The sequence below is a fragment of the Pseudopipra pipra genome, chromosome 17 (assembly GCF_036250125.1).
Source record: "Pseudopipra pipra isolate bDixPip1 chromosome 17, bDixPip1.hap1, whole genome shotgun sequence".
Lineage (NCBI taxonomy): Eukaryota > Metazoa > Chordata > Aves > Passeriformes > Pipridae > Pseudopipra > Pseudopipra pipra.
The window spans coordinates 7,075,908-7,086,832 of record NC_087565.1 but is presented as its reverse complement, the minus strand read 5'-3'; positions in this window follow the sequence as shown (position 1 = coordinate 7,086,832).

The following is a 10,925-nucleotide window of genomic DNA, read 5'->3' as shown; positions in this document are numbered from 1 at the left end:
TGTCTGCTCAGGTTTTTATTTAAACTTGCTTTCTCATTGTCATTATAACCCTTCTTTTTTACATGTCCCTTGTGTTCCTACAGACACCATCACATCCTCTGAGAGCTTCAGGTCAATCCACTAAGCACGAGAGCTTTTAACCCTTCCTGAACAATGCTCTTTGATTCCTTCCCCATTGAGTAAACCTGCTGTAAAACCTTGCCAGGTACAAACATCTCACAGTCCATGCACTCCACATGCTAAAAACTGTGACCAAACCAAATCTGGAGCAGTAACCACATTCAATTCTTAACTTTGTGTAACCTCTTCTCATTTCTGACTAAACATTGTACTCAGTGTCATGAATTCAAAGACTGAGAAATACTCTTTAAGCACTGGCTCCAGGCCACCACAGGCCTTCAGTCCAACACCCCCAGGCCTACAAGAATGACATTCTGCAGCTTTCAGGTGCATTTTGAAAGAACACGAAGCAGTAAAATGCAGGCAGATGATGAGAATAGATCAAAAATTCTCTCTTCAGTTAAGGCCAGAAGACACCAATAAGTGGTTTGCAGGTAACTGGTACAGTTTCAGATATGAAACTACTGAGCTACAACATTCTGAGCACAGTTTTGGTGTTCACAACCACCTCATGCCTGAGAGGGAACAGAAGTGCAACTCCCAGCAAACCCCCCTGTTCCAGGTACTGGGCAGATGTAAATGGAGCCATTAGTCGCTCAGAAGTGAAAAGCTCCATCCCAAAGAGTATTTGCACAAATGGAAAATTATGGAAATCATCTGTGTTAGCTTTGAAGATGAAAAGTTCAACACTTGCAAGGCAAGGTGATGTTACAGCAGATACTACAGAGCTGAGTAAAACAGCTGGACTGATCAGCAGCAGTTAATTGCAATATGAAATTCCCAGCACCATTAGTGTTTGGTTAAAAAATCCACATCAAAAAGAGTAGAGACCTATCCAATTTTAATATTTCCCGCCTTTATAATATATGGGCAAAATATAGGTTTGCTTGGCCTTTTAGTTTTATTTGTTTAGTTCATGACATGTCCAAACAGCTCATGTAAAGCAAGAATGAGAGTTCTAGAATCTTAATTTCCAGTTTGCTGCTAGATATTGCCTGCTTGCAGAGAGTAAAAGAGAAAACACTAGATGATAAAACACAGGGGGAAAAAAAGAACTATTTTTTATGTATGTAACTTTTAAATCTTAATCTAGCCAAAGAAGTTACAAAAAAATTCAGTCAGATGAAACACCTGCTTGAAACATTTACTTAGCAAACATGTGCTTTTCTTGGGGAAAAAGAAATATTAAAAAAAAATTAAGATATCTGAGCTAAGGGAAATAGATTGCTTTCACATGTCTTGTCTGAAGATTTAGGGGGTTTTTTGCCAGTAAAGATGCTATTTTAAAGTTATAATTAGAGCTGGCTTGAAAGAAGCTGTGAAAAGATATGTGTTGGCAATTTGACCAAATGAACTCCAGTTTTGATGAAAGCCAGCCAGCTTGAGTAACATCATTTACAGCATTACAAAGCCAGTGTCATTTAGTTCTTAATTTTAAGTTCTTCATGTTTCTGATGGTAGTAAATCTCTTGACATAACACCCATTCAATGTAACATTACACTGGCAGGCACAAAAAAGTGGCTTCTCTAACTTGTCATGCCAGTTTTGCTGTTCAAGCTCTTCTCAAATGCTGCTTTTTGGCTACTAATGTTGTGCAATGATTATGAAAGAGGCATTTTGTAGTTTCCAAAGGGTATTTCACACAGGCAGCTGACTCCCTCATTCCTACAGCACCTCAATGGTTATTTCTCATCCTACAGGGCTTCCAATATGTATTTTTATTATCAGAATTAACCAAGAAGAATGACTCCTGCTTAGTGGGAAGGAAGGTGATTTCAACACAACACTATGAAACATGCTCGAGTCATAAACTGAACTCACAGCAGCGTGAAGCTTTAACAACTGGCTCATGTAGACTGTTCTCTATCATTTCCAAAAATACAGTTCTGTTCCAAGAGTGACAAAATAACAAATGGTTCCTGCTTCGTTTCAGTGATGGTACAGCAATGGGTGCTTTGGCTGGTTTTCCTAAACTGATGTAAAACAAAGTGACATGAAAAGGAAGGAAGGGAATGGAGAAACTACAACCTTCTAACTGTGTTCCTGAATCCTATATGCTCAAGCTGCAGCCCACTCAATTCTCTGAGTCTTCCTCTGCTGAGTATTTTTATAGCATTCTGTCTTGCAGTTCCATTCTAACTCTCTGTAGTGATTAAAGCAAGTTATTTTACTTGCATTTCTGCAGCGTGACACACCTCGATGCCAGGAAATTTCTCCCTGAAATTGAGTTGAACGGTGGCTTTGGGAAGTATCAGGTGTGTTGAACACCAGCTGGTGTTAAAGTTGAGCAAGCTGTTATTTGACTACCAGAGTCCCAAAGACAGGTGGTGCCATTGCTCCATCCAGCAGTCCCAAGTGTCTCATTTTTTTCCTAGAAGGTGGCATAAGTCAGGCTTTGGTCTGTTCTGGGCAGAGAAAAGGTACCTTAGCTCAGCTGATGATCATCCACTGACAATTTTACTGTCAGTAGGTACAAAGTACTTTTAGTGAATGTTAAGCTAAAAGCCAACAGACTAATTCCATGAGGTACATGAAACATTTAAGTGCTGTGACATTTCTGAAACACCAACAGTGTGGATGTGGGAGCCTTTATCATTATGGTCCACATAGGTTCAAACCCCAGTTCCTGTCTCATTTGGGCCATAAGATTATCTACACTACTCTTTCCTTATAATGTTAACTGTAATAAATACCATTTTAAGGATACTTTAGAGAAGCTTAGTGCCTTTCTTGCATAAGGGACCAGCACCTCCTGGTGCAGAACACATGTATCTGTAGATCACACCTTGCTTGGTAAGAGACCTGTGCAAAAGCATGCACAGGTTTTCACCTTTTTTGTGCCAAAAGAAAGCCATTAAGATGAAAAATTTTCAGGTAGCTCTGACACATTGCATTGGTCAGACACCCCCACACTGTCCCTGTGTCCTGAGCATTGTTCTCCTGCTCAGAAAAATATAATCCCCTCTGCAACAGCCCATTCTGGGCAGACTGGACTGACTCTCACTTAGGCCACAAAAGTTAACTGGGGATTGAGGACAACAGCCAGACACCACTTTAAAACTCTAGTGCCCTAAAGGGATAAATGTCAACATATTTTTCAAGTCCAATTAACACTTTTGGCTCCAAGTGTTTGGCAGAAGGAGAAGAGTAAACGTTTTATAACTTGCCTCTGCATGGATTACCTATTAGGAGTTCATTTATTAACTAATAAGGTCAATGTGAGTCATTTTTCTAGTGTGTAAATTTGGCATGCTGATACTTTCCTACTGCTGAGACTTGTCCTCATGGGATGTATTACCTGCTGTGTTATTGTGCTTTAACACCTCACTGTTATATATTCTTCTTATTGTCAGGTAACTTGAAATATGTGCTTTGCTCAGAGGCACAACTTTCTCTCGCTGGCAGAAGAGGGACAGACTCCCAAGATCCTAAAGTCACTGCCCAGGGTCTGACTGAGGGGACTGCACTGCAGGAAGGGGCACTATTTCTGACAGGATGCAGGTTTAAATCACAATTCTTTCAAAATTCTGGTAAAAATGCTGCTCTGAAGAAGTTGTGGGGAAGCAGCTTTGTGAGAGGGACAAAGGGGTCAGACAAAGGAAGGAATGCAGCCCTCACAAGCTGTTTTATCAGCACTCCTAGAAGGAATGGATACTGTGGTGAATTTTAGGAGAGAGAAAAAAAAAATCCCTTTTGTGGTACTTAATTTTAAAACAGGAATTCGAGCACTTTTTTTTTTTTACAGAATGCCTACAGCTACTCAACTCTGCATATGACAGCAGCTTATCCTGACAGAAAAAAATGGTAACAACTATTTCTAGGTCTTGAAGCAAAATCAGGGCATATGGGATGTGAGGGACTATGCAGTTCCTGTAAGGACTTTTGAAGGCAATTCCTGGAAAGATACTAGATCCAAGATTTCCTAGAAAACCTGGGAAAATTCCTAGGAAGGGAAATTACTAGAACAGCATAGGAAGTACCTCAAGATCTAGATGCAGGAATCGCCATGACAGTGAGAAAATCTCAAGAAAGGGTGTAGGTCTGGTAAAATCTAGAAAGGATTTGAGTCCAGGAATTCCTGGAAAGATTATACATTCAGGAATACCTGCAAAGGCCAGGGAAGTTCCTAGAAAAGATCTAGATCAAGTGATTCCAAGAAAGTGCTAGGAAATTCTTTGAGAATTTCTCAATAAAGTAAATCATAGCATAGGTCTCAATCTAGGTCTTCCTGGGAAGGCTCTTGATCCAGGAAGTCCAGAAAAACTCCTGGAAAACTCTAGATATTCCGGAAAAGTTTACAGATGTCAGAATTTCAAAAAAGACTGTAGCCTGAATGTTGTTTATTCCAACTTGCTTAAACAAATTGAGTATTTTTTACATTTCATCCCTTGACTTAAAGCCAGTAACAGTTTCCATGTGGCCAAATCACTTCCCAGCTGAGCAAAGGTAAATAGAAATGGAGTCTCTCTTATGAAGTTTCTTCATTACTCATGAAGAAGAGCTACAGAAAACCCCAAACAATTGTACAGGGACACCTGTGAGTTATTTTTGTCATAGAAGCAATGTAGGCTTTATCACCAAGTACTTCAAACCAACCCTGGTTAGGATTTCAAGTTTAACGCTCACATAAACAGACTGGTGAACTAATTTTGGGATCTGCAACTCGGGGTAGGGTTTTTTTTAGCCTGGTCTATTTAGGCTCTAATGTGATGAATACCATTGTCATGAGTAGGGTCTGTCACATCCCCACATATCCCATTTACACAGCTGGCCCCAACATTTAATCTCCTCAAAATCCAGTTCACTCCCCTCCAGCTGCTCTGACTCAATGCTGACAGTAACATTTCACTGCAGTACAACAAGTGACTCTGCCTCTCAGCACCAATTTATTAAGTAAGGAAACATCATTCTGAGACAATCCCTTCGCTGACCACAGCTGCACTAATCACTCCCTGTAAATAGAACAGCAGATGAGGAAAACTTTGGACTTCTGGGTTGCTCATTATCTTCTGAGGATATATTTTTTTCTCCAATCACTGCCACATTTTAAGCTACAGCCTTTCCATCTTCTGCTCATAAAATAAGCTGGAAGATACCAATAATGTTGCTGAGAAAGTCCTCCCCAAAAGCACACAGGAGCTTTAAAAGGACTAAGCACAAACATACCAAGGTCTCTGACAGCTGATTTCAAAAGGATGTAGGAAAAGAGAGAAAAAACCCACCTCAAGGTACAGGTACTCCAAAAGAAAATGATGCAATTTTCTCTTCTGGGGGCATATGGAAGATGGGCCATATGAGATCTAGAAAAATACAGCATCAATCACATAAGGAAACATCATCTAAGGAAATGAACACATTCAGTCATGCAGCATTTTCCCTTTAAATCACCATTTCTCAGAGTTTGCTTATGTATTTTACATAGATCCACTCCTTTCATTTTTTGCTCAAATCATAATGATTTGAGGTAAAAGTTTTTCTAAGGACTAAGCTAAACCAGAACTAGATTCCCCCCAGGTTATCTGTACAGAATGCAGAAAAGCATCAGCATTCAGTCTTACAGTAAAAACAGCCCATATATTAATTACTATAGGGGACTTTTCCTGGCTACATTACAGATCCCAGTGAAACTCAACTGAGCAAGAATTAAATGTTGATGAAAGAAATCACCAAGAATAACAATAATTGTGTAAAATGAAATGCCAGAAGTGCTAAAATCTTGGTTTAATGTACTCTATTTTGTACAAAACACAGTAGGATTCTTTAGAAATGGGAAAAAAAGCCTTTCATATTTAACTTCACACTGTAGTTCACCACACCCTACTTTGGAAAAGATACAATCCCGGAGTGCTCTCTAGTGGCCGCCAGTCAAAAAACCTCTGTAGTCTGTACTCCCAAGTTTAAAAATACACAAAATAACCAAAAATATTCGGTTGCCCCTGTAGTCAGCCATGACTCCCTGAAAAAACCGTGCTTCTGACAAAGGGGATCAAACCCAGGGCACGGGGAGCCCCTCTGCAACAGCTTGTAAAAACGGGCTTGAAACACCTTTAGTTACAATTAACCAGAGCTGAGGTTTTGAATGTGAATAGAAAGTGAAAAAAAAAATAATAATCTGTTTAAATGAGAACAAATTCAGATTCTATTTTGTCTCCAGACCCGCTGACCTGACGTCTTTACCAGCTCACAGAGGAGCAGACAGTGACTTAAGGCACAGTCAGATGCAGAGGAAAAGGTAAGTTGCATTCCTTCTTTTCCCTTGGTAAATGTGATCACATTCCTGCATATTTAATAAATTGTTGTGAAGCTGCTTCAAAACCAAACTTTATCGCCTTTTCCAGGTACATGAGCTGGTCAGTGGATAGGAAGAGATTTAGTATCAGAGTATGTAAAATTATCCATTAAGAAATTATCAAGTCTAGGGAGAGAGAAGGCACTTGTGTTTGTGTCAGCCTTCTGCACTGACTCAAGGCTTGTTCTTTCCTAAGGACTGAATTCCATAACAAAAATGCAAATATTGATGTGCCTGACATTATATAGAACAAATTGAACACACTTGATGATGATTAAGTGTATTAGGTGTCTCACAAATTGGGATCAAAACGTGGGACCCTTTGACTCTTGAACAAACTCCAGTTGTGCCAGATTTCTTCCTCATCCTACAAATGGTGGTGTGAAGGGAAAACCATTCCCTTCTGCTCCATCTGGACTTCTCAGCTGGGACTATCACGTTGCAAAATGGGTGCCTATTTTGGGCTATTAAAAGTGTCTTACTGTGCTTAAAACACAGGTCATAAAACAGGCCTGAGGCTTCTCCCTTTCCCCGAGCTTCCCACATCAGAGCATCACATGAATAGAATGCAGAGCCCAGGGCAAATCCCGAGTCCTGGGAGGCAGAGGACAGGGATGATGCACCTGGAGAGCTGTGGTTCACTGGGCTGACCCTCTCCAGGAAGTTCAGCAGGACACAGCCAGCAAATGCAGCTGTGTGGAACCTGCACATTCCACACCCCAGCCAAAAGCAGGACAAAAAGGGACTGTTAAATTTCTTACTTCAATTTTTATCTTATGAGGGGATTCTTTAAAAAAAAAAAAAAAAGAGAGGTACATTTTCAAAACTCATTGGGCAAATATTTGTCTCTAAGAATTCCATGGTATTTGTATTGAGTACAAAAAGTACAACAGGTCAGAATGCCCTGAGGGAAAGGCAGATTCTGGGAGCATCCAAGCCAACCATAGTGCTGAAATATGAAGCAGCCCAGACAACAACTGACCCACATTCCATGACAGTGCCAAGGCAGAGTGGGAGTGCAGGGAGATGTACTCTGAAAAAAAATACCCTTATTTTTAGAGTAGCACAACACTAAAACCTAAAAACACAGGATTTCTGCTACCAGTAGTGTTGAACTTAACCTTGTGACCAAGAAGATAATAAAATCAAGAACCACGTCAGTATGATTTCCAAGAGTGGTGTGGAGAGCTACACAAATATTTCAAAGCAGAGGGAAAAAAATAATCCATCAAAACCTACCTCGTAAGTGAAACTGCAAACCCCAGAGTTGTGTGTAAAACGTTGGGAAGAACTGCACCCTTGGCTGGAATAGCACTAAAGGATCAGTCCTGAAGGAAAACCAAACAGAAATTCCAGTCTAGAACACAAGCTGCAGGGAGAAGAACTATTCACATTATGTTAAACATGGTATTTCTGTGGGATCAAGGCCTAAAGATTTAGTCTCTTGTAAAATGTCTTACTAATGAGAAGTTATACATTGGTATTTGTTCCTTCAGATGCATAAATAAAGGCTGGATGGCAAAATTACCCTTCAGAATAATTCAGTAATTCCTGTGGCTCTCTCGTAGGCACAGCAAGAATTTCCTCAGTGTTTCCTCAGTGGATTCTCTCAGCTCCATCAGATATTTATTCAGCCAAATAAAGAACAAATTGCTGAGTGTAAAACCACTACTAAAGGTCTGCAGCATCATCCATTAGCTCCAGGATTTCCTTGACAGCACAAAGGATTGCAGGCTGCCAATTATAATTAATTTGAGCTCCCTATGGTCTTAAGCAGAGCTTCTCATTGCCCTGGATAGGAAAATGCAGGTTAAAACCCAAGAGTAATATAAAATGGACCCAAAGCTGGTCCCAGGCACTGTGTTTTACAGAATTGGATGTACCTCTGTAAACAATGTGTAGGTGACATTGGCATTGGGCAGAATGCACAAGCTGTGGCATTTTTACAGTGTCTCTGGTCTCCTTTTCAGGAAATCCAGTCAGAGCTCACATGAAAATTTAACAAGTACATACTGTACCATTCAGATGCACATATATAACATCTTTACAAATGGAGAAAGAGATTGATTTTGACAGCTTCAGTTCATGGTGCATTAATAAACAGAATTTTTGTAACAGCCATGAAGCCAAGGGAGAAAGAAGACAAAATGTTAAAATAATTCATGACTTCTGAATGATTTTGAAGCAGCAAACCTACTGGCATCTCCCCTGACTGATCTAATTGGACTTATTTCCAGTTTATTCTTTCTAGGAGGGGGGAAAAAGGTAACATCAGCAAAAAAACCCTGTTTGCCAATTTATTAAACAATAGTATGATTACCTAATTCTAAATACCACGGTCATACAATCCTTAGCTGTGTGGACATCCACCTCCAACACACCTGCTTACAAAGGACAAGCAAGATTACTGAGGATTCATTCTTGTAAATAATTAATGGCATATTTAGCAAAGATTTGTGTTCCAAGTCTCTGTATTTCCCATTAGGTTAGAATAAAACATTTTTAGACTACCCTGCAGAAGTAATTTGTAGGAGAGAGAGGCTTAAAATATCTGGGTGGTACACAGATGGTGTTAAACTCACCTTGGGAATTCCTTTCCAACGCATTTTTTTGTGTCCAGCCCTAGAAGGACACAATTATATAAAAATAAGAAGCACAAATGAAACAGTGGGACTCTTTGTAGAAACCATCTGACTTTTGACCTCACTGGAAGAGTGTGCCAGGCAAGTCTGCATTTTACTTGTTGGATAAAGATGTTAAAGGGTTTGATTGCAAAATACATGAGATCACAGCTGCATAGTCTGAAGGTGTTCTCCTGATTACAGTTTACTGCTGTTTGGAAGCAAAGTGTATTTTACAATAGCACAGAAATCTCCATGATGAAACTGTTCTGACTTTGCTTATGACAGTGTCAGTCTCCAGCCTTGAGTCATGGAACAGGAGATCCATCCAATTCTGCCTTGGGCTCACTTTTCAGGCTAAAAGTTCACCAGTAGGACTGACCCCAGAGAAACCACCACTGCCTCTGTCCATCAGGTGAATTGAGATTAAATTGCTGAGCAGCCTGACCTTCCAAAGCCTGCAGCAAGATGGCATTGGCACCATTATAAACAGCACACTGAGCTGCAATACAGCAGGTGAGGAGCTGTCACGACACAACTGTCCAAGAAATTATACTTCAACAGAAAAACAAGTTAGCTCAGTCTTTGCTGAAGAATAATTTCTCAAAAAGACTCTCTGCATCTGCAAAAGAGCAGAAGCACAACTCCCACAGCAGTGATCTTACTGTACATACATATTTTGCCTAAATGAGGATGTAAAGCACTACATAAATCCTGACTTCATCTCTTAGAAAGCAGTAACTTTACTGTGTAGGAATGTTATTAAGTCCTAGTTTTCCTTAAGATGAAACTAAAAATTCCTGAATTTGGAGCTATTCTGCTTCCCTTCTCAAGTCTTGCTTCAGAAGTTGGTGAGCAGGAAGTTGAATAGATGGAACCATCCCAAAGATTACTCTATCTCAGGTGGATATAAAACTAAATAATAGTTTGATTAGAGAATAATAATAATAATATGGGAACTGGAACCATGACTTTTGGGGAGTCGTGATACACGACTTCAGTCTCAAAACAGATATTGCTCTTCTAAGCTGGACCTTGTTTATTGTGAGTTCTAATCAATGTGGTCTTTCATCTTCTTGTCCTCAGCTGCTGATCAACTCTAAACTTCCTATATTTCCTTCCACAAACTGAAGCCCAAGGTAGCTCCCAATTATATGAGGTTGTACCTTCTGTGAGATGCTCATAAATCCTGAATATTATGATCTTCACTAGATTTCAGGTCCTCAGGAACTGCAAACTGTGACCTACTGAAGGAACCTTGGTCACTCATTCCATGTTTCACTGACCCCTAAAGTATTTTAACTCCCCAACAGCCGAATTTCTTGTGGATCGTGGTCAGTGTGTGAAACACCAGCTGAAGTCCTGTGTTACCCAAGAAATGGAACTGATGGTGATAACAAAATGCCATTGAAGTAAATGTTGAAACACCAACATGAATTGAATCAGAATTTTGCCCTGCAGCTCCACATCAAAGATTCCTCAGCTCTCATCCAATTAGCACAGAACACCACTTTTCTCTTTCCACTTCTGCTGACAACTGAATGATCTTCACTATTTGAATTAATTTGAAAAAATTACATGTCACAATTATTCCAGATTTGGCAGCAAGATGAGATCTGAATCAGAACGTACTGTTTGCATGCAATACATAATAAAGAGAAATGACATCTCTGATAAGGGTACAAGCTATCCAAACTTAGGTTGGATATTAGAAAAAAGTTCTTCCCCCAGAGGGTGGCTGGGCACTGACCAGGCTCCCCAGGGCAGTGGGCACAGCACCAAGGCTGAGCTCAGGAAGTGTCTGGATGATCCTCTCAGGCACAGGGTGTGACTCTTGGGGATGGGTTGAACTTGATGATCATTTTAAGTCCCTTCCAAGTCAGCATATTCTGTG